A 7,738-nucleotide genomic window follows, 5' to 3' on the forward strand; every position below is an offset into this window, starting at 1 on the left:
GAGCAACCCTATTCTAAATATAAAACAAATCTAAATATCAGACAGATTAAATTCCACTTAAAAGGCACTGGCCTTAAGATCGTACAACAACAAAAATGACAAAGGACCATGTATGATAAGGCACAGTTTTAGCCCCCAAATTTTGAAGAAAATGAAATTGAAACTACATCTCAACGATATGAATTATTTGAAAGATAAAGGATTAATCTTGCATTTTATAAAGAAAAAATGCAACAGTTATTCCTAAAAAGTCATGATACATGGTCTAGTTTCATGCCATCAACACAGATTTTGTACATTTTTAGACATTTTCGTGCACTTTATCACCAAAATACGATACCAGCGCATGGGAGAACAATTTTGACTTTTGGATATGTTTTGAGGATTGCAAAAACACGAAGAATGGTACATGAGAGAAAATTGTTCTAAAGTGCGCTCGTAGTAAATTTTGAACAAATACGGTATTTTCGTCGGAAAATTCAACTCTAAAAATAGCCATGTAAAGGGACAAAACTCTTGATCTCCTTGAAGAGCTTGGCGTAAAGGTAAATAAAAACATGTTGTGACGTAATGCGGAAGCGATATCGGTTGCTTGAAAAATGGATTTTTGTCAAATAACAGGTAAATTAGACCTTTTGATAGTATTTGCATAGCATTTTAAGAAGTTCTCATTATCATTAACATATAATCATCGATTTATTTCAATGCTGTTAGCGTGTCATACAAAAAATACGTTATAATTTATTACTTGATCAGTCGGCGAAAATCTTGACTTTGGTCAAACTCGTCAAAGATTTTTAGATTCTGTAAAATATGTTACTAAATACGCGTAATATGAACCAGATCTAAATATCACGGTACTAACTTGGTCACACAATAGAGGAACTTGTGTAAGGCAGCTATTTAATCAGAACTGGCTATTCCAGAACATTCCCCATTGTGTTGTGGAAGAGGGTGTGTGTGTGGTGTGGGGGGGGGGGGTAATTTACAGCATTTACAGGAAGTTTCTAGAGGGAAAGACGGGGTGCATTTTGTTTGTGTAATGTGGAAGAAGTTCTAAAGAAGAGGGAGGGGGCATTTTACAAATAAATTAGAATTGGGTGTCTTTGGAAATTGGAATTACCCAGTAGGGGTATTGTCGGGGAAGTGGGTGGGGGTATTTTGAGTTAACCGGGTTGTAGAAGGGTAGGAAAATATGTTTTCGAGAGGATGGGTTCTTTTTTCTAAAGAACTACTTCCGGGGGTGGGGTGGGGGTATTTGAATTTCTGAAATGGTCCGCTTATTCAAGGTTTATCTTCGAGTCCCAGCGAAGATTGGTTGCACATTCTTCTCAGACCTGGTTTTAATGTTGGAAGTGTCTAGCTGTCCAGTAACTGGATACCTAGCCTGCATTCTAGTTGTCTGGTCAGCTATAAAATACTCGGGGGATTTTCTAGACGTCCGGTAATAGATTTCCTAATGAATAAGTAATGATACCTGTCATTTACTAAAGATATCAATACTTATCTTCAAAAAAAAATAATGTGTGCATACATACTAAAGATTTAGTTTTAATTGTCTCGAATAAATCAATGCATTATTCATGTAATGCCGAAATCAATGATGGCAGTGTCGTCAATCATTATTAAAATCTGTTCATCTGGTGGCGGGAAAAATAATGCTTTGTGGGATCGGAATTTTTAAATTTTAACAACTTTTTCACTGGATTTTCAAAAATACAACAGTTTTAAAATACTTACAGGTTTCATATTTTAGTATATCAAAACTTTTAGAAAAACAGTAGTTAAGCATTCATAATTAACCCATTTTATTTCGAAATAAAAGTCAAAATTAATGAACTGCTTTCCATTCATCAATTTATTTTATAAATATTTGTGTTTTAAGAATTAAAAATTAGGCCGTTAGAATAAAATCACTTTTTACAAAATAACATGGACGTTTGGCGATCAGTGATGTGTAACCAGGCTATTAGATCAGCCAAATTCTTTCATAAAACTTTATGAAAGAATTTGGCTGATTTATCATTTACAAAATTAGAATATCAACGGATTTATATACAAACACGCTCTCATTCGTTAATATCGACTTCTAGTCGATGAAAATACTTTTGTTTGTTTAAGAAATAATATATCTCATCCAGTGATTTGTTGTTGAATAAATCATTGTTTGGAGTAAAGTTGTGAAGGTATTATATCACGAGGGTACAGCCCGAGTGATATAATAATACGCATCTTAACAACAAACAATGATTTATTCAAGAGCAAATCACTAAATGAGATATATATTATTTCGATTCTAACACGTTACCAAGGATTTTTACGTACATCCTTGAAGACATTCATTAAGTATTTGCCCATTTTCAATCGGTTTCTTTTCCAGCGCGCTGCTATGCCATTTGATGCAATGACGTAAACATTGTGACATCAGAACAGTGATTTGTTGTATAATAATTCACTGTTTTCTGCCTTCTGTGTTTAATAGGAAAATAAATCGGATCGTGTTCGAATTTCACACAATATTTTGTTTACACTGATAAGTATTGATATCTTAAGAAAATAACAGTTGAAACAATATAATTATATAAAATCATTACTTATTCAGGCTAGAAAATACCCTGAGGTCAGGATTGCTGGTCGTCCGGTACCCGGCTAGCAGGCTAGAAGTCCAATTACCAGACGGCTAGACACTTACTTTAATGTTTGTAACAGTATACATTTTATAGCACACAAACGTGACTGTGTTGTAATCGCTTGTACAATTTTTTGACAGGACATTATTAAGTAAACCATGTCATGTTAGAATATGGAAATGTCTAGCTGTCTTGTAACCAATGCCTAGCCAGAGTTCTAGCTGTGAGGTAACCAGATGTATCTAGCACATCCTTAAGTGTTTTTTTTTTTATCATCTGGTTACATGTGATTGATATTTTATGTTAGGAAAAGAGCTTCTTATGAAATTGTAATTGTCATTGTTTAAAAGGGTTCCAGTTATGTTTTTGTTGTTGTTTTACTAATTTTGTCCAATGTAAGATTGAATGATACATTTTGTAATGTAACGATTAAAAGTTCATTGTTTGAAGATTTGATTCACAGAAAATAATTAGAATTTTGATAAGATCCGCTTTAAGCATGCTTATGACGTGAGCACAAAAGTACAAATTTGTTTTTTTTTATATATAAAATGTCATTAGATATGATCCGTGGCAAAATACGAGCCATGCCATGAGAAAACCAACATAGTGGCTTTGCGACCAGCTTATGTGCAGTCTGGTCAGGATCCATGCTGTTCGCTAACGGTTTCTCTAATTGCAATAGGCTTTGAAAGCGAACAGTATGGATCCTGACCAGACTGCACAGATGCGCAGGCTGGTCTGGATCCATGCTGGTTGCAAATGCACTATGTTGGTTTTCTCGTGGCGTGGCTCATATTATTATTTTGTTACACTTTCACAATACTTTAATAGATAAGTATAAATTTCTTTTTCAGTGAACAAGTAATTGTGAGATAGTCTGATTACTTTGGAGCTGCCAGATTGTGTATGAAATCCTGAAAAAAGTATTTCAACAACTTTTTCATGAACCACAGAAACTTCACCTTACCAAATTGTGTGAGTGTATACATTTGCTAGAAATATTTTTATGACTTGTTGTTTGGATAATCCATAAAACCCAGTTTCAGAATACTATACAGGTTAAAGATCACGACTTAAAATCTGTCATTGTTTCATGACATATAATCTTAAACATTTAAGAAATTTTATATGTATCTTTAGGTAACATCTCTTCTTCCTGGTACACATGCTTTTCAAGAAAGTTCCACAGTCATTAATTGACAACAATAAATAAAAAAAATGTAGAAAGAAAACAGGGAGTTGAATAGTTCCTATTTGAAATGCTGGTCAGTAGTGGTCTGCTACCTTAAAATTTAATGCCTACTCTCAGTTTCGTTATGAAAACTTGTCGAAGACATGAAAACCATCACATTTCTTGTAGAATACATTCCAGCAGTCGGGGACGTAGCTTCCCACAAATCGGTGTGTAGGTACATATTTCCTAGGGAGAGTTCAGTGTAATATCTTCTCGGAAGTTACAGAAAGAATGCATAGTATTATGTTTTCAAACTTATTCATGATATAAATATTTCTTTTTCAGAGGACCAGACATTGTGAGGAAGTTTGATTGCATTCACTGCCAGAGCTAAAGCTAGAAAAGAAACTAAACAACTTCTTCTCATGATCTGCTTAATTGATCTTTACATTGAATTGTGTGAGTTATGAATTTTGTTTCAAAGGGTATCATAAATTCTCTTTCTGATTAATCCGCAAGAACCGGTTGAAAACTTAAATATTGAACATTCCTTTTATTAACGTTATAGGTCATTTGATCATATAGCTCTTTTTTATGCCCCGGAAGGGAGGCATATAGTTTTTGAACCGTCTGTCGGTCTGTCAGTCTGTCCGCAATTTTTGTGTCCGGTCCATATCTTTGTCATCCATGGATGGATTTTCAAATAACTTGGCATGAATGTGTACCACAGTAAGACGACGTGTCGCGCGCAAGACCCAGGTCCGTAGCTCAAAGGTCAAGGTCACACTTAGACGTTAAAGGTCATTTTTCATGATAGTGCATTCGTGTCCGGTCCATATCTTTGTCATCCATGGATGGATTTTCAAATAACTTGGCATGAATGTGTACCACAGTAAGACCACGTGTCGCGCACAAGACCCAGGTCCGTAGCTCAAAGGTCAAGGTCACACTTAGACGTAAAAGGTCATATTTTAGATAGTGCATTGATGGGCGTGTCCGGTCCATATCTTTGTCATTCATGCATGGATTTTCAAATTATTGGGCATGAAAGTGTACCACAGTAAGACGACGTGTCGCCCGCAAGACCCAGGTCCGTAGGTCAAAGGTCCTAAACTCTAACATCGGCCATAACTATTCATTCAAAGTGCCATCGGGGGCATGTGTCATCCTATGGAGACAGCTCTTGTTCATTTACAAGTTAATGAAGCTTACATTAAAAATGATTGTGTCACATGGCGGAGATATACTGTTTCTGCCTTTGCCGTCTGTCTTTCCGTCCGTCTATCTTGATTAAGCTTGGCCGGCTTTCTTAGGTCAAACTTCTGGCTGGATTTCGAAGAAACTTCACAGGAGTGAATCAGTGATCAAAACCAAGCCTAGTTTTGCATATGGCGAACACGTTCTGCCTCGCTGCATAAAACGGCTGACAGAGCTTAAGGTATACATAGGGGGGAGACATATGTTTTTGTGACAAAAGCACCTTGTAGTTATTCTAACAGATTTCAGCTGAATGGAGCAAATTTATTTAATAACCTGTTACATAAAAAAGGTGAACAATTGAAAAGTTACTTAGATACCTTGAAATTTGAAAGCAGTTTACTGAGCTGTATATTCATTTCTGAGAAAAAAACATGCATATTAACTTTTTGTTTTCAGCAACCTGTATGCTACATTGTATTATGACGTTGAGCAAATAAAGATACTGCAGTCAGCGTTACAACCTTCATTAAACAGTAAGATTTTTATGACAATATTTTAAATTACTTTTAAAGTTTACATATATTTTTGTCAAGCACAGATGGCATATTTGTCAAGCACAAATGGCTGTGCTGTGTATGTGTATCCGTCCGTCTGTCTAGATTTGAATCTTTCGGCCATAACTTTGACATGCATGAAGTAATCATGTTTATATTTGGCATGAATGTTAATCTCAATAAGACAGAGCGCATTTCCTATCTCAAAGGTCAAGGTCACAGAGGTCAAAGGGTGGGCCCGACATGTTTCCTGTGGGCCTCTAGTTAAGGGGGGTTATTGCACTTCAAATCTAAGTTATCCATGCAGAGTTCTGGTTTCCATTGCAGCCAAAAAGGAAAAAAATACTTTAAAAATTTTCATCACAGAAACTGCCAGTCTGATTTTGAATTCTTTATCTCTACAGCTTTGATATTCGGCGTGTGATATAAGGGTTTGACTGTCTACCATAATTCTCCAATTTATTGCCTTAAGGCCAAAAAAGGCCATACCCATGTTAAGGCATGAACAGACTGAATATAATGAAAGCCGGGAACATGTTTTGACAGGTCAAATAAATTGTACAATATAGGCTAACATAGAAGAAGCCCAAATCTGTACTGGTACCATTACACAAACACACTTGAAGCTTTGAACACAGGTGAGCACTTTAGGGTCAATGACACTCTTGTTTTTTGGTTATTATTTTTGCTACTACTGAATGATATATATATACACTTCAATGGAACCAGTGTAATGTGGTGCAGAGTAAAAAACAATATACTTACAACTTTTTCTTGTATATTTGTTTCTTCTGCAATTAACTGTTTTAATTAAACAACTATTTAAATGATAATGTGCACTTCAGTTTATGTTTTCACTCTTTATTTCAGGAATGAATTGGTGTTACAGAAATGGATAACATATGGAGACAAACACTTTCAGGCTACAGAAACTACACATTGTTTGAGACTATGAGAATGGCTTATTTTCATGATGGAACTCGTACCACAAAGAAAGAACTTGCTTTATCTTATTTCTTATAACTAGTCATCAAAGACATACCCAAGTAAACTACAACAGGAATGAAAGCAAACAAAGTTGATTCAGGATTTAGAGTCAAAAGTGTGTGAAAACTGCGGAAAATAGGATTTTAATTTCAAGGATTTAGTATGTCAAGGAGTGATTTGTTTTTAATTCATCACACAAGTTATTGACAGTGCTCTTAAATATAAATAGGATGTGTAAATACAGACTTTCATACCTAACTAAAATAATGTTGAATTCAACAGAATAAACAAACTACCATCTGTTGTATAATATATTAGTTGATTTATCAAACTTTGTCAGTTTTGTTACATTACTTATCATTGATAGAATCTATTATCTAATAACCCTTTACAGTGTGTCAAGTACTCATCATCATAAGCTATTTTGAAATAATTACAGGACTGATATTTTACTGGTATTAGTTAAATGTGTTGTTATTAGACCCCTTACATTTGAAAGTGAGTTTTCTTTATACATACAGGATTCTGCTATTCCGTCTGTCGGCTAGTCCAGTCTGTCAGATCTTTGTCCAGAAATTACATTTGAAATAAAATATAGCATCATTTTCAGTTATTCTTGCAAAGAAAACTTTTAACAAGGTGATGGACTGCTTGCACGATTTCAACTACTCTTTTTCCAAAAACATGGTGACATTTGAAGGTCCAAAGAGTGCACGAAGTTTGGAGAGCTGTCCTACTTGGCCTCGGCGTTTTTCTGCGTCACCTTGGTTAAAGTTTTGATGAACTTTCTCTTTATCTCAGTAATTACTCGAAGACTTTGTTAATCCCCCGCCGTGGCGGAGGGATTATAGGAATGGTCTGCGTCCGTCCTTCCGTCCGTCTGTCCGTCCTTCCGTCCGTAACAAAATCGTGTCCGGTCCATATCTCCTAAACCCCTTGAAGGATTTTCATGAAACTTGGGTCAAATAATCATCTCATCAAGACGATGTGCAGAACCCATGAGTCATCCTTGTCGGTTCAAGGTCAAGGTCACAACTCAAGGTCAAAGGTTTGAGCCTGCCATTTTGTGTCCGCTCTATATCTCCTAAACCCCTTGAAGGAATTTTATAAAACTTGGGTCAAATGATCACCTGATCAAGACGATGTGCAGAACCCATGAGTCAGCCATGCCGGCTCAAGGTCAAGGTCAC

General features: G+C 35.6%; 1 long non-coding RNA gene across 1 annotated transcript; it reads left to right on the forward strand.

The window, feature by feature from the left end:
- The first annotated feature begins 533 nt into the window (after positions 1-533).
- LOC128554540 (uncharacterized) lies at positions 534-7,157 on the forward strand. The gene is made up of 5 exons (XR_008369636.1): positions 534-621; positions 3,488-3,608; positions 4,153-4,266; positions 5,464-5,540; positions 6,432-7,157. It is a non-coding gene; the product is annotated as an uncharacterized LOC128554540 (long non-coding RNA).
- Positions 7,158-7,738: the final 581 nt, after the last annotated feature.

The sequence above is a fragment of the Mercenaria mercenaria genome, unplaced genomic scaffold (genome assembly GCF_021730395.1).
Source record: "Mercenaria mercenaria strain notata unplaced genomic scaffold, MADL_Memer_1 contig_513, whole genome shotgun sequence".
Taxonomy (NCBI): Eukaryota; Metazoa; Mollusca; class Bivalvia; order Venerida; family Veneridae; genus Mercenaria; species Mercenaria mercenaria.